At 37.9% G+C, this 23,061-nt stretch overlaps 1 pseudogene; it reads right to left on the bottom strand.

The window, feature by feature from the left end:
* LOC122136801 overlaps positions 1-22,601 on the bottom strand; it is a 105,128-nt pseudogene extending 82,527 nt beyond the window's left edge.
* Positions 22,602-23,061: the final 460 nt, after the last annotated feature.

The following is a 23,061-nucleotide window of genomic DNA, read 5'->3' as shown; positions in this document are numbered from 1 at the left end:
TCATGCCATAAAAGTAGAGTATTGAGAAAGAAGATAACTTTTTTTCTCTTTTGGATTTCTCCATGTAAAGGCCCATTCACACCAAGCACAATAACTATAAAGATAAAGATAGTTCTAAAAATCGTTATCAGTAGTAAAGAATGGCAGAGTCCATCTCACAGCTGTAACAATAAAGGCACAAAGAAACGATATCATTGGAATCACTTTCAAAAATAAATTCTCCAGCTGATGAATGATAAAAAAAACATTGACACCCAATCAGAATCACACTACTGCTATAACGAGCTCGAGAATTTAAAGCGGCAGACGAGCGTACACTTACAGACGATATTGTTCGCTGGTGTGGAGGCTAATATCGTTATCTTTATAGTTGTTTTTAAAGCTATCGTTCTTTGTGTGAATGGGGCAAAACTCACACAAGGAGAACCAACTGACGATGTAGTTCATCCTCCATTTGTTTTTCTTTGCAAGTCACATTTGATCTTGTGAGTCTCTGTGAAATCTCATCTGGCTAAAACGATACTACAATCGGCAGGTGTGGTATTCAGAGGATCATAACGTGTCGTAATGTCGGTTGAAACTGTCCTTAAGTAGGCCTAGCCTATGTGGTCTCCACCAGATTTAAAATCGGTTAAGATTTGAAAATCGTCTAGTGTGTACCAGGTCTTACAATGATTGTTACGTGCTTGGACAAACCAGTCAGTCATCAGCTATTGTAGTTTATCTTTATTCACCAACCCCAATAGTCATATGTAAAGATAAAACCAACTGGTCATTTCTATCCGTCAAGACCTCCTGTGAGTTTTCAACTGGAAAATCCGAGTAGTCCTTCTTCCATCCCTAAAATGGCTTTTCTCTTTTATCACTCTCTGTCGTTTGCACACTCTCAGGTGTTCTGCCTCTCTCTCTCTCTCGTGCTTTCTCACTCTCTCTCTTTCACCCTCACTTTAATGTAGGACAAAGCATCTATATAGATAGATATTTTCAGTATCTCGGCCCCTAGGACATTAAACTGGGAAACTTCCAAGGAACAGACCGCCCCACTTTTACACCATGAAACTGGAACGGCCAATTTCTCTCTGATACATACACACAAACGCATACACAAACGCATAGGTACATACGTGCCTATCCACAGGCCAATGCTCTGTGTGCGAGACCGTACAGGTAGGACAGGAAATAACGGATGTGCACAATTATTCTCTTAAGACTGTCTCTTATGACCTCACAATCTTGTGTGTCAATAGTGAATGTCAATCAAGCAACTAAGACACAAGCTCGGCCCTTCAGAGAGTTTCGGTCCTCGGAGAGCTATTCTGCAGTCGCCTCCACATAATGGAAGCAAGTCATTCTAATTCCCTCTCTCCATCAGCCATCTTTACACAGGAGCACATAAAACAATAACCGACGCACTATATTTCATGGCGTGGGTAATAACAATGACCTACTTCCGAAAATCTCTTTCCTGCCATTTTTTCTTATTTTGAAATGTTGGGAATGTCCAATTATGTCACTGAATCGAATACTCATCATGACACGGGCACGTCAGAAGACATCATACAAGGTAGCATTTGTAGAGAAACATTTTCCCACAGATGGGGAAAATAGATGCCAAAAGCTCCAGTCTCTACTGTGTACTCTGTATGATTCTGGCCTGGTTATATAACAGAAATCACATTAGAGAGCTGAAAACAGCTGTACTTCCACATACACGCACCTTAGGGGAAGCTACAAATCAAACTCCCCCTCTGAGTCGACAACTCTCCACCATGGGGCTAATTAAGATCTTAGATCCCGCTCAGACTGTCTTCTCCAAAATGGCTGCAATTTCAAAAGACATTCAGAAAATATTACATGATCTGTAAAATATCTCAGACAGAGAGGAGAATATAACTCGCTCAACCACAGCGACCCTCTCTCTTTCTGACATTCTTAACAGATTTTTTTCACTTGAATGTCAGTAGACCAGGGTTATGTACCATTTACAACTGATAGATAGATAGATAGATAGATAGATAGATAGATAGATAGATAGATAGATAGATAGATAGATAGTCGAAATGCAGCATATAAAAATTTTAGTTTTGTTTATACACTACCATTCAAATGTTTGGATTTGGATTAAATTTTTTTTTTTTTTTACTTTTACTCAGCAAGGAAGAATTAAATTGATCAAAAGTAACAGTAAAGACTTTTAACATTGTTACAAAAAAGAATGTATTATGGTTTCTACAAAAATATTAAGCAGCACAACTTTCCATGGTTTGCATGTCAATGCAAAGTGACAGTTCAGACTTCTATCAGCATATTAGAATGATTTCTGAAGGATCATGTGACACTGAAGACTGGAGTAATGATGCTGGAAAAGTTACGCTTATATTAAATTTTTTGGTTTATTGAAATTTATAACCATTATTGTAATAATATTTTGCAATATTACTGTTTCATTTATTTTTGATCAAATAATTACAAGAGACTTCTTACTGACCCCAAACTTTTGAACGGAAGTGTACATTTAATCATATTTAATAAATGAACTTTAGGCACCAAGAGCAGAAGAACACTTATTTTCCCTGAATACATTAGCATGTTAATTTACTGTGTGCAATTCTGAAAAATACTCCTTTTGTCATTTAAATCCAAATTCCAGTTTACCTTATGAACAGATAAGGAGCCAATTCTTTAATTCTGTACTGTACTCTGACAAAATACACTGTTCTGAGTCAGAATCTGGCTGGCAATTTTGAATAAGCTCACACCCTTAAAAATACACTCACGTATGAGATAAGTAAAATTGTGGCATGTCAAGCGGATTGAAAAGCGAGCTTGAAAAGAGAAGATTTCAAGGGCCACTAGTCTCATGAAACACCTCAGCATCATGCCTTCATTAAAGCGGAGTGATTTCATATTCTGTTCACACAATGACACTTCTGAGTTCAACATCAATCAGCAGTGACCTGCGGATGTATAAGGAGAGCGTGACATTCTTACGCAGAGCAGCAGCCCACATACAGAGTATTTATGAGCGTGCTTCAAAGAGACGGAGAGAGAGAATAAGCGAGCATGTATGGAAAGAGAGAAAGCGAGGGAGAGGGGAAAGGTCACCATGTCTTGTCAACAACAGAAATGATGTCAAGCGACTTCCACCTTTTCTTTGCTCGCGTGTGACAGTGATGTCACCTCATGTCCTGTTCATCAAGCAGCCATTGGGCACATGACAGCCTCTGGACACAAACCTGGCTCAACGGACACAGTGATAATGCCATAACAAGAACAAGCTCTAGTCCCAGCCACCTTCGAGAGGCTGAACAATGCCTCGCTAGCCTGCCTCTTCTGGCTAGACTGATAAGAGCACAGACATCTCAATGGGAAGAGCTCGCAGAAACGTTCCTGAATGGAAGCACATAAAGAGGTTACACACATTAGAGCGGAACGCTGCAGGGGGAGAGAGTGTGTGGGCTCTGGGTTTGATGCTTGGGTTTTTCATGCTTAAAAATGATTGAAGACACCACGCACGATGGCACAAACGCAGGACGGATCATCCCAATATGAACGAGACAGATTGATGTCATGCTGCTTTCAGTTTCTTTTATAATAATGCAGAAGATATAGAAGATAGTCCAGACTATGGTCTTAAAGGGACAATTCAAAACCCTGTTTTCTAGTGTTTTTTATGGTAAAATTTAACTAGAAATATTAAAAATTGTTTTTGGTAATTGAAATAATAAATATTAGATATTCCATCTAATAATTACATTTTTGATGGAAATAAATATTTGATTGTAGCTTAAACGTAAACTTAAAACTTGAAAATTAGAAACGTTGGCAACTAGCAAATAAGTTTAATTTGAAGTCCTCAAATTATATAAAACTGAAACAAATGAAAGCTACTGTATATAGAAATATATAGAAAACTTCTATATAGAAAAAAATCTAATAAATTCACAAAAGCACATAAATTACGTAAACTCAAACTGAAATGAAAACTAACGTTAATTCAAAATATGAATAAATGCTATATTCGTTTATAAATAATACTAAAATAAACCTGTATGACTTTCTTTCTTCTGTGGATCACAAAATAAAACATTTTAAAAGAAAATAAATTTAAAACGAAAATTTCTTTGTGCATACGATGAAAGTCAGTGGGTTCCAATGTTGTTTGGACCACATTGACTTTCACTGTATGGAAAAACACAGTTGAAAAATATAAAAATATCTTCATTTTGTTTTGCACGATAGAAAAAAAATCATGCATGATTTTTATTTTTGGGTGAACTATCCCTTTTATAACCTCTAGATTCCAGGTTGATTAATATAAAAATATCTCTAGATTTTTATAACCTCTAGATGGTTTTTGTCCAGTCTAGTCCAGTTTGTCTCATGAATATGTAATGAGTGGTATAGACCAGTGGTTCCCAAATGGGGGTCGCGGGACCCCAGCGCAGGGGTCGCGAGATGATTTCTATAAAAAAAAGTGGAAAAAATATATAGGCCCTATATATTTTTTTTGTTGCAATTAATTTAACCCTTTCGCACGTACGATCACACCGGTGTGATCAGTCTAGGCTGGTCCCTGGAGTGTACGATCACACCGGTGTGATCAGTCTAGGCTGGTCCCTGGAGTGTACGATCACACCGGTCAGTGCATGATGTGAAATTCAAATGTGCTCTCGCGCGTTGGCTGGCGCTGAGCCAGAGACAGGCGCGCTCAGAGCTGTCGTCACAACTTTTCAGTGTTTTCAACCACATAATGTTTATTTTAGGTTTCAGACATATAAGTACTAAAAAAAACAATACATTTAGAGTTTGTAAAATACACACTGATGTCAAAGGACGAGGCAATAATAATCCTTTCCATTATAATTAGACACGTTTTATGCATATCAGATACACATTGTGTAAGTAACTTTAAAGTTTACTCTATTATTCTCCCAGTTCACCAGCCACTTACTTTTATGTATTTCGGGAGAAGTGGATGAATTCACGTGTTGTAAATCCAACAGATCCGATTCTCTGAACTGCGTCTGTGGCACAAACTAAGATGGCGGCGCCCATCGCACATACAGCTCAACTAACGCGATCGTTATAAAGGTGGTTTAAACAACAAAACACTTCCACTTGCATATATTTGAAAATCGGAATATCAGCTATTTCATGCCATATCTAACAAATTTGTGAATATTTTGAATAAAAAAGGAAAAAATGAAAAAGCAGATCATCATTCATTCAGCTCTGTTGTTGCTGCGGTATGTCACGTGACAAGCAATGACGCGTCACCATGGAAACCATAAAGTGACACATCTAAATAACGATCGCCTTGAAAAACTCACGCTGGGGGGGTCAGCCAGAATATTTTAAATTTACGTGTGAAAGGGTTAATTCAGTACTTGTTAAATGGTGTTTGCAGAAAAGTCTGATACAAATGAAAAAATATAATATATATATATATATATATATATATATATATATATATATATATATATATATATATATATATATATATATATATATTAATTCAATTTGTAATTTTGTCCCAGACATTACGAGATTACGTCAGCGTCAATCACAATCAAGTTACGTACGTACATCACGCGCAGCAACACAATGTATCCCGCTGTTTGCTAAAGTTAAAGGTGCTTGGAGGCTCCAAAAAAAGGGGTTGTTGAGGTGTGTGTGTGGGGGGGGGGGGTCGGGGGTGCAGGGTCACGGGGCAGCAGCGCATTTATCATGGGGGTCGCGGGCTAAAAGGTTTGGGAACCCCTGAGTTAGACAACAGTGTGGGAAGTGCCATGCATTAATAAATTAGGTTTCTATTTGGCTTTAGCAAAGAAAACAGACAAAATGGTTGCATTAAAGTTATACTTGTTAAATAACACGATGTTACACAATCAAACTACCTCCTCTTATTTGTCAATAAACTCTTTTTCTTGCCTGTATGTCTGAAAAGACACCCTCAAGCGAACTCTGGATCTGTGCGGTCCACAAAGGCTTCACTGACTCAGCTGTTGTGGTCAGTGTGTAGGTTTTCTAAGCTAATGCACTGAGGCTTGTGTTAAAAACAGAGCTAATGGACACAGATTATACAACTAGGAAGAACTTAATAAATCCTACGTAAGCTCTCATAAAAGCTAACAAAAGGATCAGACACATCATATGCCCACAATAAATTAACACTACAAAGTTAAAAAAAAAATGGTTTTCTTATTCTTGGGGGGATTACAAATGAAAGCTCAGACAGCTATATCCAAAAGGGAAAAAAAGACAATTGAAAAGATACTAGTCTTGACAGTCTGAGGTAAATCAAAGAGAAAAATAAATCTCAGAAAAGACAAAAAACAAGTGAAATCAACCTCAAAATCCTTCTCACGCACAAACTGCTGCATTATTGAGGTGTTTCCCGTAAATCCCTTAAACTCTACCTGAAGAGGTGGCTGTGTATTTTGTCGACTCTTAATCTTTTTCCATTAATACTCATATTTTAATAATTTCTGTGCAATAGCTCTTTAAACTGAGGAGATAAATCTCTTGTTGATCTTGAGGTGGAGCATTTGATTTACAAATAAATGTGTTTTAGACTATTAAAAACGAGACGGAAAATTCCTCTCAGCCAGCAATTGGTTCGCAAGGAAAACACAACTGGTACAACTGAAAATAAATATAGTCCAAACTGATTTTTCAGCAGACTAAACCTCCACAAAAATATGATGACATACTTGAGTAAATCACAGCTGTATTAACACGTCAAATAAAGCTGGTTATGTGTGATCACCGTGGCCGGAGGGCTTCCTCCAACTGATGGTGTTTGACAGAATTGCAACAGTTCAGGCTGTGGTTTCCTGACAGACTGCACTGCTGTTTTGCCACGGCTCCCTCAGGTGCAAGCCAAGCTGACTTGGCATTTTGTGACGGACATATTTTGTGATGATACTGCCGTCAGAGGGATTTGAATGGGCAAACACAGGATTAAAATGTCCCTGTGTGTCTGTTTCAGAGAGATGGCTGAGAGGGAGGGCAGGAAGAAGCTGGATCAGTGGAGCTTGCACTCCAACAAGTACATGCTCTCTCTTCCTCTGCGAAAGTGCACTCCAGATGTCAAAATTCAATTCCACAAACACAAGCCAAACCGAGCAGTGATATGGTAATGAAAAAAAATGGAAAAGATTATGACACTTTATCACAACTTTTTTTCTAAAGCTGTGGAGGCACAAATCCCACACTCACTTTTTTTTTTAAGTTGTAAATAAAACAAAGATTATTGAAGTATGTTTTATAATAAAATAATATTTCAGTCTTTTTACTTAAAAAAAAATCACATTTAATTTAACATGTTACTTGCTTTCTTTGTAATTGTAATGTACTAGCAGTTTCTGAGTGACGTCTCACCTTAGAAGTACTGATATTGTTGACTGCATCATACAAAAAATAATACAACATTTTTATAACTTTGACATTAATCGAATAATCCAAAAATACTCTATTCCTTGTAGAAAAATAAATTGAAACTCATTTTACCTACCAATTACTTATTATAAGATGTGTTTAGCATTCCTGTTAGTGCATGATTTTCACACATTATAAAAAATTTTGCATTGCTTAAACTTGTGACTGTTATGAGTTATGAAATAAGTGTGAATGTTATGAGTTATGAAATAACGTATACAATTGTAATTTTTATTATTATTATTATTATTAAATGTATTACTTCATATAAATATTGACAACCTAATTTTGGTGTTAATTAGGTTAATTTTTTTATTTCAGATGACAAAAATAGCAGAAATCATGTTTCGATATAAACATATACATTTAATTTTAAATATGAAATGAATAGAAAATAATTGAATAAAATATTTAAGCACCTTTCTTCACTGAACGTGTTTAAAATGCGGTATTTTGTAGCAAAGACACACATAAACACACATGCTCTGACCCATCCATCAAACAGATCTATACAAACTGCTGTCACTTTCTAATATTAGAGGCTCCAAACCAGCCAGTGAAACACCGTCTTCCTCACTGGGATTTGACAGATTGAGTTGCAGTATCAAAACTTTAACCATCAATTTAAAACCACCACATATTTTAAACTGACAATATGAATGACCGAAAGGAATACTGTGTATTCTTCAGTGTATTTTATTTGTACCCTCCATTGCTTATTTCTCAACTATTTAATTCCACCATATGCACTTTATTTACCAGAATTTAAAATTATTGTTTTGTATGTTTTAATATTGTGCATTTAAAAAAAAAAAATTTTTTAGTTTTAATATGTTTTAGGCACCATCTGAGCATAAAATACTGTGCAGAAGTGTCATATTGGGTAAATGATAGCGACTTGACATTTAGAAGGCAGTGTCAATATTACACGGGCTGCTGATGTCACTGATGTGAAGCTGCTTGGTATTTAAAGGAGTTCTGTGGGCAGCTTTCTAACCACCTTCACCGGAATCAATAATAAACATTCCTGCCGGCCCTCAAAATGACATGACCACCATAAAACATCAATGGCACGTTGAAGGTATAATCTTGGTCAGATTCCTACTGTATTATATATTCTGGATGCCATGGAACAATGAAAACTCACTTTATATTCTTTTAAAAAAGGCCACAAAAGGTTTTTTTGGAGTGCAGAAGAACCATTTGGGGTTCCTCAGAGAACGAGATTTAATCATTTGAAGCACCTTTTTCCCACTATAAAAACCTTTTGTGGAATGGAAAAATTCTATGGATGTTAAAGGTTCTATATGGAACCATAGATGCCAGTAAAGAATCTTTACTTGTACTTGAACACATCCAACCCTTCATTCCACAAATTCTCACTGCATTCAAAATCATTAGCTTAGCATCTATGCATAAATAGTTAAACATAAAGAGAGATGAGAGTGGCTTTTATCTCAACTGCATGTTTTTTACGTGCATTAATCGTTATTCATTAGCATACACTAACTACTGCCTCTAAAAGCTTCTGCCTTTGATAGTTAATGACAGCAGCCTTGATATTCTCAATTCATTTTAGTGAAGAGTGTCAGATGGGAAACAGAGACAAGAGCGTCAAGAAGCTGAAGATTAAATTTGACTTTATGTGTTCAAATTGTGGATGAAAGGGGAAAACCAACACACAAGGAATCATCTTTATATCATTCTAATCTATTCTATATAGGCCAATCAATACGGCAACAATTCAAACAGCACTTCTCTTCCCCCGTCCTCTCCTCCAGGGCCCTCAGCTTCCAACGTGTGCACGCTTCACCTCCTAATTGTGTTTGAATTTTAAATTATTCAAAGCAATAAAAAGAACAGAAAAGACACTTAGCATTCCTCCAGCTTTCACAAGACTCCAAATCCACAGCTGTCACACAAAACTGCACATTATGCTTGAGGAAACATAGGGATGCGTGCTCCCAGGACAATGCTAAATGATGTTTTTGACCGAAATGATAAAGTGCCATTTCACGACAGCCTTATTTTATTACACCTAGAGAGATGCATGAAGAAACACCTGCAACCTGTAACCTACAAAGCGCAATATTACTGAATCTCCTGACTGTACTGTGAACATTTTTAGTGTAACTTAATAAATCAAATTATTGATTCTGTAAAATCACTTTCTAATCATCTCTTTTGATGGAGACACAATGCAAGTGATGCTCGTTCTTAGCTCTAATCTCTAAGACTGTGATCAATTAGGGTGCTGCAGTCAATGGTCCATGGCTGATTTGAAAATAAAGCAATAATCTGGCAATAATGCATTTGAGGGATGTGAATGAAATCAATCCTGTCTAGTGTGAAGGCTTTCTGCTTTCAAATGTTAATGTGATGATTATGGCCATCATTATGTAGTCTTCTTTCGTAATTACCAAAACTCTGGAGAATCTGTGCCCTGTATAACATGAGAGCGGCCACCTGGACAGAGTCTGAAGAGCCAACATCACTGACCTTATGTTGAAAGGAAGCCAGAAGTCTTAAGCCTTGATATTATGGAAAAAAAATATTTTATCCATTGTGTCTGAGAAAAGCTTAAAGAAATATATTGGGTTTAATACAAGTTCTCAATCAAAGGTGAAATCAGTGAGAGTGACTTAAAATAAATGTGAATGGGGCCAGTTTGTAATTGTTAAAATATAACTGTTTCAATAGTGTAGCCACAAGACTTAAAAATTGGCACTAACATGATTTTAGTACAAAATATTGCTTACTAACCTTTTCTGTTGAACTATACAACTTTGTTGCCATTATAACATAACATAAAAAATGATTTAAATTGAAAATGTAATTTAAGTGCTTTTATAAAAAAGTATAACCTTCACATTTCTGATTTTAAATGCTTAAAAAAGGAACTTCCATTTACTTCCATTGTAGTTTTTTTTTTGTTTTTTTTTTTTTTTTTTTTTGTGGTAATTAACGTCATGCCAAGTGCTGTCAATTGTGGTTATGCACAACAAACTTCTGTATTGTGTGAACAGGTCTACTGCTTCTGGTTCAGGTTTTTTGTATGTGCTTCATTAAATATGGAGCAGATATACTCAAGATGCCTTCAAAGGAGCTACCAAAGATGAGCGTAAGCTCTGTCCATCACATAGAGTGATATCTAAAAGTTTTTCTTCTTCTTACTATCATTCAGACATTAAAACCCAATAAAATGCCAACAACAAAAAGAAATATGCAGCTTAGCTGATTGCCTTGAATATAAACCGTCAGTTCATGCTGCTATTAATACTTTCTCCAAAAAGCAGATGCGATGAGACCAGTTTTCCATTTTGGTCAAGTGACATATGCCCCATTGAACTTGTATTGAACCCCCAAATATTTCTTTAACTGTTTAGATAGAACTTCAGACACGAGAAAGGAAAAGATGTTTTCAGCTAAATGGAGCACTGAAAGTTGCAAGTTTATGTTTGTTTGTGTATGTCAAAGTCTGCCAGTGTACATGCAGTGTACATGGACCCTACCGCCCACTATTTCTGCAGCTGTTAGTCGCAGGCAAGCAGGCGGGCGGCTGATTAGTTAGGGAGGTTCTGTTATATATCATTCCCCATTCACAGCGCCGCCACCCTCCACTCTTTCTATAAATACAACCAGCGGCGCCTCCATTATTAATGCACACAGCCACTCCAGCCAATCACGCCAATCTATCCTGAATCCATCATCACAAGCTGAACGGCACAATCTCCAGATGCCTGCCTGCCTGGATGACCCACCCACAGCTTTCTGAATAAGGCCTGCAGCTCCACACAGGCTGTAGAAGAGGATCAAAACCGAGATCCTGGTGTGGATGAGGGTCTGGCTCATTCACCATAATCTTTTGTAAATGGGATGAACGGATGACCGAGCACATAGTGAGGGCAATATAACTGCTCTGACACACCTGAGGACACACCACCCCATTGCTGCGATGTGAGAGAGTATTACAGTCATTTCTATCATTTAGACCTCTTTTTAATAATTTTCTCAAAATGTTACGATTTTATCTGGTTAGGCTCTTCGTATTAAAATCGCAATGTGTTTGATGGCAGCAAAAAACATCACAACAATACCAACAACACAAAGGATGATGTGTAAAGAAATGTGACTAACTGCATAAATGCCAAAATGACTGCTTAAAAATCTTTTACCTGAGTCCTGAAACCATTTTAAGGGCACTAGGGTTTGCAATTTCAGAATCTTTTGAAGTGTTTGAAGTGTTAAAATTGATTAGGACAGGACACTGACTCTGAGCAGTCTGCAGCAATATTACTGTTATATAAATACGGAAGTTGTCTGAGGTCATTTTCAGTACAACTGATAACTAAGACGCAAGGCCATGGTAGTTGCATTTGTATTAAACAAGAGAGCAATGAGATACGAGAGACATCAAAGTAGTGCCGGTTTCACTTACTCAGATGAGCAGTGAATAGATAATGGAAAATAATACAAAATACCTGACAGATATATGTTGTGATTGACCAAATATTCCAAAGAGCCACATAATAATATCATGACACTGCTGAGTCACTTTATTGCAACTGATTGTTGACAACTGTGTGCTTTACATAATAAATCTGCAGATACAACAGGTAGGTCACTGCCAAGTGTTCATACAAAGATGTATAAAATATGATTCAAAACTAGTGCTTGTTAAAACATGATGCAAGTGCACAGATGGGCTCTTGTTTTCTTATAATTTATGCTGTCACATATTGCTCATCTCTTCAGGCTTATAGCTATAGGCTTGAACACGCACCTGTTTCAGTGAAAGAAGAACTGTTCTGAATCTTTTTTTTTGTTTTGTTTTTCTTTCCTTAAATGCAGAAAAAAAGAACCACACAAGCCAACGCTTGAGGTCTATCCTTGTATTCTTGGTTTAAAACACATATCAGCAGTGTTCCCACGGTCCTGGAAAACCTAAAAATGATCAGCCCTGTATTAACGCCAGTGACTTCCAAAACACTTATCCAAATCTTGGTCAATGAAGCCAAACTCATAGTGATGCTAAATATACACAGTTCTAAGCCTATGCAGAAATATTAGTTGTGCATTTCAAGAGATTTAAATCCTGTCATCATTTACTCTCCTTCCACTTGTTTCAAACCTATATGAGTTTTTTCTTTAGGCTGAACACAAAAGAAGTTATTTCGAAGAATGTTGGTAACCAAACAGTTGACAGTAGCCATTGACTTCCATAGTATCTGATTGGTTACCAACATTCTTCAAAGTATATTATTTTGTGTTCATACTTGTTTGGAATAACTTAAAGATGAGTAAATGATAACAGAGTTTACACTTTTGGGTGACCTATCCCTTTAAGTACCCAGAAAAATGCTAAAAACAAACAAAAAACAGAGGTAAAATTCTAAATAAACATTCACAAATTTAACTTATTACACAAAATAATAGGTGATCTTCTAAAAATTTCCATGTCAACTCACAGTGCAACATTAACCTAAAAAAGGACATGACTGACTGGAAGGACAGCTTTAAAAGCCTATTGATCTAGTTGTTGACTTGAGCTGACACTGCCACCGCAGCTAAGCTGAAGGTTGATTGATGGTCTGTGTGCGTCTGACACACTGATAAACTGAGCCAAACCCGTCAGCATATGAGGAAGTACATCTGCAAATTTAGCTTAGTTGCTGCAATGTAATCTGAAATATGTGGCCATTAGATGAGCAGAGACTGAAGGATAGCAGGCATGCATCACTGGCCTCCAACGAGCTATTCATCAACCAATGCAGTGGATCACACACAGAGTTAATCTGTTCGGCGCAACTCTAAAACACGTTCCTAATAAACAAAGCGGATAGCGTCACTTGCCTTAATGGAATTCAGTCTTCCCGGATCTGCAGGGGTGAGCCATAGCCATTTTTGCACACTGATATTCTCATCAGAAGCTGTGTCGGCTGTGTTATACAACTGCAGAAAAGCAAGCGTGGCTGGATTACTACAGGTTTTGTGTGCAACTATATGATTGTGCAAACAATGTGATTTTATGCAGAAGTTTTCATGAGTAATGGATTGTCTCCCGTCTTCATTAAGCAGGTCTCAGCAGCATAATCCCTCTGAATGAAGATGAGCGCCTCTTAGCCACACACCAACATACTGTAGCTCATTCTTCATTTAAGTTTTTTTGATCAGCTAACACAAAAAGACAAGTTAAACATGTTTGTCCATTTGCCTGACATTGTTCACTGATGAGACTGAATGATATTTCGCATACTGAGAAGGGTGTGTGGTGAAATATTTGTACCCTTAAAAGTCTTTAGAGGCCGCTAACGTCAATTTTAAAAAATCAGTAAGTGATTATGTGTTTATATAGCATTGGTTCTCAACCTTTTTTTTGACTCCAAGGTTACCAATTTTTCACAACTATATTGGAAGGTCCCACTCTCACAGTTTCTGCAAATTAAATTTCAGGATTCCAAATGCTTTAAGAGCTGAATGTCTTCAAAGCTCCCACTTTTTTAAATTAATTTTCATGATTTACTTGATAAGGATTAGGGTTTTTAAAAATATTTTACTCAGAATTTCTGTCAAATAAAATATTTTAGAGCTCGGAATAACTAGAAAATGTATATTCATTAAAAAATTAGTTTTAAGATGTTTTGATTCATTTCTAGACTAGAAATCACACTTTTAAAATAGGCTAACTTATATATCTACTGTAGGTTTCCCAGACAATGGGAGCCCAGTTTTTCAAAGAAAAAGGTTGTTAAAGGGGTGAATAAAACATCTTTTTTTAGGTAGTGGGCACCACACAGAGCAGGGGCCTTAAAACTTTTTGATGACAAAAAGCCCAAAATATAATGTGATAGAATTTTATTAAGTAATTAAAAATATTTAAAAATACTTCAAGTTTATTTGATTTGGTTTGATTATTCTTGTTATTTCTACTACTACTACTGTACTACTAATCAATAAAACACAGTACAAACATGTTCTTTCCTTAGCCTAAGTCACTGATTCAGAATTTTATGGTTTGGTTTAGCAGGAAATTTCATGCATCCATCATTCAACTTATTCCAATTCACAGTTTGAATATTTTCGGGTCATATATGTCTAGTAGGACATTCTTACTTAAGTGAATCTTGTTGTAACTAGTCTGATATGCTTAGACACAAAAATACATAAGAAATACGTTTGCACAACTAAATGCTGATCGATTTTTATTTTTACTATAATTATAAAACAATGGCTGTCAATAAAATGTAATGTAATTTTCCACGGACACCCTAGCGGACCTCAGTTTGAGAACCCCTGATATAGAGTATTACATATACTCCTTGGAGTCATCTTACTGCACCTGAAGATCAACACTTAATAAATGCGCATAAGCAGTGAAGCGGTCCATATAAAAGTCAATATGGGGCATAATGCACTGCCACGGCAGTTTAAAACTGCTGTTCTGGGCCAACCAGCTCACTACCACTGCTTCTGAGTCTAAAAATAGCCGTACTTTGATGATGCACTGGTGACTGCTGGGAAAATTCATGCCCCACTCCCCCTCTTTTGCTGCATCCCTCTTTCCCTCTCAATGGTGCAATTAGCACTAATACACTGGGATCCGGTCCACAGAAGTGCAGGAGACTGCGGCCAATCGCTCAGATCAATTGGCATGAATGAGCGTATACTCATGCAGCGAGCAGGAAGGAAGCAGAACGGCAGCATGCAACCATCTTTCTCTTGCATTTTTGCAGTGAAGCAACAGGGGGGAATAGAGAATGAGTGACTGAAAGAAACGAGAGAGTGATGCTGTCCTCTGAGATTCAACAAAGGGATTCTGTTCTACTTATGTGCATACACACGCTCAACCAATGCTGTGAGAAACACCCCAATGCCCTGTGCTCACACCAACGCCGACACCATCTCATGCTGACTCTGCTCGAGTTTCCAAAGTGCTAGACCAATCTCAGCAGCAGGACTTGTGTTTGGGTCTTTCATCAGTCACATGGGGGAACAGCTCTGTCAGTGCAAGGAGGATTTGGCACAACACTCTGGTTCTGCCAAAGCCAGATACGACAAGAGTGCATGACACCTGTCCCAATATAACACTTCAGCAATCAAAAACTATTGATCAACATCAACCTCCTTGTCTTGATTTGGTGCTGATCTGGTGGACCAGCAATGTTATGCTATTTACCTGCAATTAATGCTGGTCAACAAGCCTTGACCTTTTGATGAAGATAGTTGACCCAGGAAGTTTTGCTAAGATGAAAAAAAAAGCCTGGTGGGTAGACCAGCAACGCAACATCCAATTCTGAGGAACAGAAATCAAAACAGAAGTAATGCAAGTTGCATGATCAGATCATTTTGTTAAATTTACACCATAAAACCAGAATGATTATATTCCAAATAAATTCTAAATTATTTACTCACACATAGAAACTGAAAATGTTTTGCGTATTACATTTGAAGGGATAGTTCACCCCCCAAAATTTGAACAAATTACATTTGTTCATTCTTGTGCAGTTTTAAACCCTTTCCTTCTTCTGCAGAACACAAAAGAAGGTATTTTGAAAAACACTGGGTTCCAAACAACATTGGACCCCATTGAATTTCTCTTTAAGGATAAAACACACACACACACACACACACAGAAGAAATAAAGCAGTACATGAGGGTGAGTAAATTTCAATAACAATTATTGGAGTTGCAGTATGTTTGCAAAAATTCATCTGCAGAAAATTTAGAAGCACTTAAGTGTTCATGCAGTGTTTTAAAAAGACACTGTTTTAGTCAGACAGAAGGTGAACTTTTAATGTGCATGTAATGCACTGATCTTGGCACTTTTTTTTTTCAATCCACAGTGAGATTTGTGTTATAAAAACTTCAAACGCTGCTTCTAAACGAAAATAGAGCTCCAAAAGAAAAATCCAGTTGTACTCTGTTTTTGGGTGATGCCTCAGAGCAGCAGTAGATCTCCTCTGTCCTTGAACCCGCAGGTTTGGCCGCCAAAAACCTTGCCGTTGTCATGACAATCAGTGTGCACTGTTCGCAGTACAGCCTTTAAGTGACACAAAATGTGTCAGTGGAAAACCACTTGTTCACGGCACAAAAAAAAGGTTTTCTGTTGTTTAAAAAAAAAACATATGTAAGCCAAGCAAAGTGCTTCTACTTTGGTGAAGAAAGTGATGAGAAAAATGTTACACAACATAACTTTTTACAAAAGCAACGTAACTTTGTCATGCATTAGTTTTACAAGTAACTTCCCCCAAAACTAGTCATTCAGCCCAAATGCCAAAGAGAGACACACTCAGGGCAAAAGAGGGAGAGACAGATGGAAAGTGGAAAAGAGGAGTTTGGGGAGGTGAGAGAGAAAGGACAGAGCTGAAGTAGGCCAGAGCACTAGGGAGACCGTCTGTCCCAGATCAGTCCTTTACCGCGAGCAGAATGAAAGAAGGAGAAAAAAACGTGAGCGGAAGTGCGTAAAACGACTGGGCTAAATCCCAAAAGCTTGAACTCTACCCCTCAAGAGCCTACACAGTAAATATTAGAGGAGGGAGAGATTCACCATCTTCAACTGTTGGGCAAACACAGAGAGAGGGATAAAAGGACGAAAGGGCTAGAAAAACTCACAGACTGTACGGGGACAGAGAAGTAAAGTGCTTAAAGTGTGGACGAGGAGGAGGGGAAATGGTCGGGAACAGCGAAAAATCCAGGATGGAACTGAGAACAAACACAACCTGATAGGAGTTGAGTAAAATGAACAGGAATGAAACAATGAACACCATATCAGGCCTCCACGCTGGCCTAATTCACACAGATCCATTGGTATCGATCCATGCTGGCCAGGTAGCGCCCACTGCCTCGATTCATTAGCTGAGACAGGCAAATGTGTTATTAGAAAACGCTCAAGATGGAAATGTTTGTTGAATGCCACATTTGTATCTACTCATTTCAATGGGCAGTGTGAGAAGAACTTCAGATTACATTGATTACAATTGTTCTGTGTCCCAGTCGTCAGGTTGTCCACATCTGCAGTAGATCTGAGTTGTGAGTGTGTGATCATTTATCTAAGCCTGCTGAAATGGTGCGAGTTGTTACTATGTTGAGATGAGAACATTTCTCCTCATTTACAGCTACGAGTGTGAGGATGCGGTAATAATGTGCATAATGAGAGAGAAGTGTTTGAACTACAAAGAGAGCAGCCGTACTCGCACATACAGCACGTCTCTAAACGAAGACGTGGAAGAGGCAATAAACACAAATATGAAATAACTGGAAGGAAATACTAGGGATGGGTCAGGATGGTTGACGCTACTCTCTGATGCATTAGACTGATGAAAAGTGACGGTAAAGACTTTTACAATTTTACAAATAATTTTTTAATCAAATAAATGCTTTTTAAACTTCTATTCATCAAAGAATCCTGAAAAAGCATAATGGTTTCCACAAAAATATTAAAGGGATAGTTCACCCAAAAAAACGAAAATTCATTACTCACCCTCATGTCCTGCCAAACCTGTAAGACGTTGTTCATCTTCAGAGCACAAATTAAAGGGCACATATGATGCAAGTTAAATTTTTCCTTTCTCTTTGGAGTGTTACAAGCTCTTGGTGCATGAAGAAGATCTGTTAAGTTGCAAAGACTAAAGTCTCAAATCCAAAGAGATATTCTTTATCAAAGTTAAGACTCTGCCACGCCCTCCTAAAACAGCTCATTCAAACACGCCCCCACACCTCTGCGTCACTATGTGGAAATATTTGCTTAATGTCGTCCAAATGTTCACGCAAAGAAAGAAGCTGTGGTTTCAGTAACCGCTGTGAGTGTTGAAGCAGCCATGTCAGAGAGATGCTGTTTGTTTCTAGGCGAAAGCAAAAAAACTGTATTTGGTCTTCAGAAAGTAGATGCATTTAGGAATCTTTAAGATTACTTACAACAGAACAGCAATGCATTTTATGGACGACTGTTTCGTGAACCTAGGAGAGGAGGTGATTCAGACTTTGCTACGACAATATGGCGCTTCTGAATCAGGTACTGTAAGTATGTTTTGTTATTAAAGTGTTTGCTATGGACTGTTCAAATGCAGAGTTTTGTGCGTTGTGTGTGTGTGTGTGTGTGTGAGAGAGAGAGAGAGAGAGAGAGAGAGAGAGAGAGATAGACTGAGAGAGACAGTGCAGTCAGCTGTCTTAACCGTCTGTGGTTTGTGTACTGCAAACACATAGGAGCTTCATCGACTGTCTGTCATGTCCTTTCGAGCTTGAACTGATAGTAAAACTAAGGACATCATTAACTGTCTTTACATTTATTTTGAAAGTTGAAGCTCGCGATTATGGAAAGGGGCGTTACATTTCCGACGAGTGCTTGCGGTGTTCGGCCAATCACAATGCACTGGGTCAGTTGGCCAATCAGAGCATACTGCGCTTGTCAGAAGGAGGGACGCATTTGAGAAAGGCGGGGCATAGAGGAACTACAATAATGTACAGTATTTGAAAAAAGCATGTCAACATATTCTGTTAAACCAAATACACAAAATAATGATCTTTAAAAAGCATCATATGACCCTTTTAAGATATTTTTGATGAAATCTGAGAGCTTCCTGACCCTCCATAGACTGCAAGGGTCCTACCACGTTCAAGGCCAAGAAAGGTAGTAAGGACATTGTTAAAATAGTCCATGTGACATCAGTGGTTCAACCTTAATTTTATGAAGCTATGAGAATACTTTTTGCGCAGAAAAACAAATATAACTTTATTTAACAATTCCTCTTCCCCAAGTTACCATCTACCACTATTATGGAGAGTACCATGACACATGCACGTGCTTTCCTCTGTTCATAAACAAGGCGCAGCACATCCATGTTCTACGTCAGCAGCACATGTATGTGTTGTGGTACTCTTAATAGACTACGGTATACTGGCGGTAGATGGTAACTCATATTGTTTGTTTTCTTTGCACACAAAAAGTATTCTCATAGCTTCATAAATTTCTGGTTGAACCACTGATGTCACAGACTATTTTGTTGTTGTTCTTGTTATCTTTCTGGGCCTTGAATGTGGTAGGACCCTTGCTGTCAATGGAGGGTCAGAAAGTTCTCAGGATTTCTTCAAAAAGGTGTGTTTTTTTAATTTATGTTTCAAAGATAAACTAAGGCTTATGGGTTTGGAACAACATGAGAGTGCGTAATTAATGACAGAATTTTCATTTTTGGGTGAACAATCCCTTTAAGCAGCACTTCTGTTTTCAAGACTGATATCAATACAAAATGTTTCTTGAGCAGCAAATTCAAAATATTTCTGAAGGACCATGTGACACTGAAGGCTGGTGTAATGACTGCTGAGGATTCATCACATGACTAAGCATAATATCACAATAAATATGTGGTTTTGCACACCCCTACTCTGGACACATCCATGTGTATGTATAATGTGCATGGGGCAATACAAATAAGAGGAGAAGCCGGGTTTTCCAGAGCACTGAGTGGAAGGGTGTCAGTGGCGTTCTAGTTTCCCAATTTATCAATGGCCCGTTCCATGTGGCTAATTTTAACTCTCTTTGTGTGCCTTTGTCTGATTATCCACTCTGTCATCCTATCTCATTTCCCCCGAAGCGAACAACTCACACTACACCGGAAAGACTCTGTGTGTATGTGTGTGTTTAAAGGGAAGAGAGAGAGATTGAGAAAAGAGAGCTGGTGACAGTTGTGACAGCGTGTGACTGAGGAGGAAATGTTTTATTACATGCAATCTTGGCACACCATTCTGCCCTAATGTCTGTGCCAGGAAAACATATCTGGAAGTTTTTGCTTCTCTTATCCTATTACTGGCAAATATTTTCCTTATTTTAATTAATTCATTAATTTATTTTCATGCATAAATGTAACAACATTTTATTTGTGAAGAAATAAACTCCCTTCTAGTCTTTACAACTCTACATATTTTTCCCTCAATTTTTTTCTACTGCAAAAAAACATTTTCTTTATCAGTATGCTTGTTATTGGAAAATTGTTATTTTGAGTTTTAAGCATAATAACTAAATTTAGTGATGTGATTTATCCTTCAATGGCTTAAGCTTAGTAAAAACAAGTAAACACATCCTCTGAAAACAAGTCTTATTAGTTTTAAGAAAATTGTATTATTTTACTGGGAAATATTAATTTAGCAATTTTTCCAAATATTGTCTTTATTCTCATGTTCGTCATTTTTAACAGCTGGTAGAAGTAATTATCCACAGATATTCATTTCTCTTTGGCTTCATTGTTTATTTTTTTATTTTTCCCTCGTATTTTTTGTTTCTCTCTCTCTCTCTCTATATCTGGATAGATGTATATATATAATTTTATTATGTGTTTATGGGTGAAAGAAGTGAAGCAATTTCCCTCTTCTGAGCACAGACAATGTATCAGAGGAGGATATATGCAAAAAACAAAGGCTTCTAATAATAGATTCAGCAGATAATGGCAGGGGACAGTCCCAAACCAAATCAACACACACTCCCTGTGAAGCAGCACATGCAGACTCAAGATCTCTTCACATCCGTGCAGAGGAGAGAATGTTTGCTTGTCGGTTCGCTTGTGTGCCACTTCTAGCCTGTGAGGTGAGGAGCTGGCTGTCTAGTTAAGGGGCATTCAGTGGGTTGTCTGAGCAGCAGTGTGTCTGTAGGCGGAGAAGAATCTGTAGTGAATTGTGTGATTACGGGAATCACCTGAAAAGTACCTAGCCTACTTATAGTCTCAATGTTTTATAATAAATATTAATCTGGAATAAATGGCATGTACTAGATAAACATAATATAATAATCTGTTTTTTTCTTTTCACCCAAATGGGTACGACTTGCTTTCTTCTATGGAAAGCAAAAGTAGAAATTTAAGACTATGTTTCTATGTTCAGTTCCACAAAGAAATACACTGTCAGAGGTGCAATATTCTGCATCATCTGAAGTTATACAACAGTGTGACAAAAAGATAAAATAACTTAAGCTGTTTTTCACTAAAAAAAAAAAAAAGACATTTGCTCTAGCTCTCCTTGGCGTGTTTGTAGATTCCTGATCACATCAAGTCAGATCTTTTTTAATGAATCGGTTGATGCGCTTCACAAAACCCTGAGGTACTGATTTGTGCACAAAGATGGTCATTAAATAATAACCTAAATTTTGGTCTGTACTAACAAAGCTTTTGCATGGGTTCATAAGACTTGGATTATAGTGCACTAGTCGTATGGACCACATTCAATGGTGCTTTTTGAATCTTCAGTTCACTATAATTGCATGGAAAGGGTGACCAGTATAATATTCAGTATTCCACCCTTTGTGCTCCACAGAATAAAGACAGTGATAAAAATCTGAAATGACATGAGTGATTAACTGATGACAGAATTTCCATTTTGGGTGAACTATCCCTTTAACAGCCAATTCTGTCATTCACTGCATATGCTTACGAGAAAAAAAAAAAAAGACAAAAGGCAGTGAACAGGAAAGAAATCTGGTGTGGCTTTTAAGAGATGCAACCATACGAGAGAGCTGCCACGCTTGCAGATCAGTCCGTTAGCACTGCTTGGTGTGAGAAAGTACATGCCAATGTATGTGGGTGGGTGTGTTTCAGGGAGTGACAGGATACTGCATATCAGGCTCTTCCCTTTAAAATGCAGAGGAGAAAAACCATATTACACTCTGCACAAGGAGCTGGTTTGTATCATTTACTTGTCATTATGGTGATCTTTCTATGCCAAGTTCTATCACTCACAGCAATGCCAAATATATATCCAGAAAAACTTACTACCTGCTGATGCAGTATTCACCTATTCTTTGCGTGCACCTCTTGTTTTAAGCAAACCTCTGTCTCTTTAAAGGAAGATCAGATTCTCACGCTGCTGCAGCCAAACTACAGATAATAAGCAACACCAGCCCAGTCTGATCACCTCACATCATTCACTCTGAACAACAGACACAGCGCATGCACGGGTCGCCCCTGTTTCCCAATAGCTCATATTTCCAGATCTGAATGGCTCAACTTTGAATGGCAAACCACCAGCTGGCATCTACACTCATAACCCCTTTCGGGATCCATTCATCCCTCATCCTCCGCACATTTTCACAGCCTCCCATTCCATGCAACCCCCCAGCACAGGCGTGAGGAGAAAGAAGCCCCACTTACTGTCTTGCTGTGGTTGCCTCTATTTGTAGATCCCTCCTTTGTAAATGGAGAGAATGACAGCAGTTATAAAAGAAGGGGAAAATCCAGCAGCTGGTAAAAACAAAAAACAAAACAAATGGGAGGAAAAATACAACAACGGCAAAAAGAGAAGGAGAGGAGAGAGAGAAGGCAGATAAAACAAAAAAAGAAAGAAAAATGAAATGGAGGAAAAGAAATCACCGTGGCAACAATTAGGCCTTTGGAAATTACATCTTAGAGCGTGTCCTGCGAGCCGGTGAGCGCTGGGAGCCAATGCATATCCTTAGCAGGCAGACACCGTTCCAGTGGCCGTGCAATAGTAACACTTCTATTTCCTCGGATCTGACAATCGATCTCACCCTCTCTCTCTCCCTCCTCCCTCCTTTTCTCCCAGCCACGTTCAAACAGCCCCGATCGCTCGTTCTCTTTCAGCTGGTTGGTTGGCTTCGTTCCTCTCTCATCCTCGTTTCCC

The sequence above is a fragment of the Cyprinus carpio genome, chromosome B3, assembly GCF_018340385.1.
Source record: "Cyprinus carpio isolate SPL01 chromosome B3, ASM1834038v1, whole genome shotgun sequence".
NCBI classification, from domain to species: Eukaryota; Metazoa; Chordata; class Actinopteri; order Cypriniformes; family Cyprinidae; genus Cyprinus; species Cyprinus carpio.
This window is presented reverse-complemented; position numbering and strand designations above follow the sequence as displayed.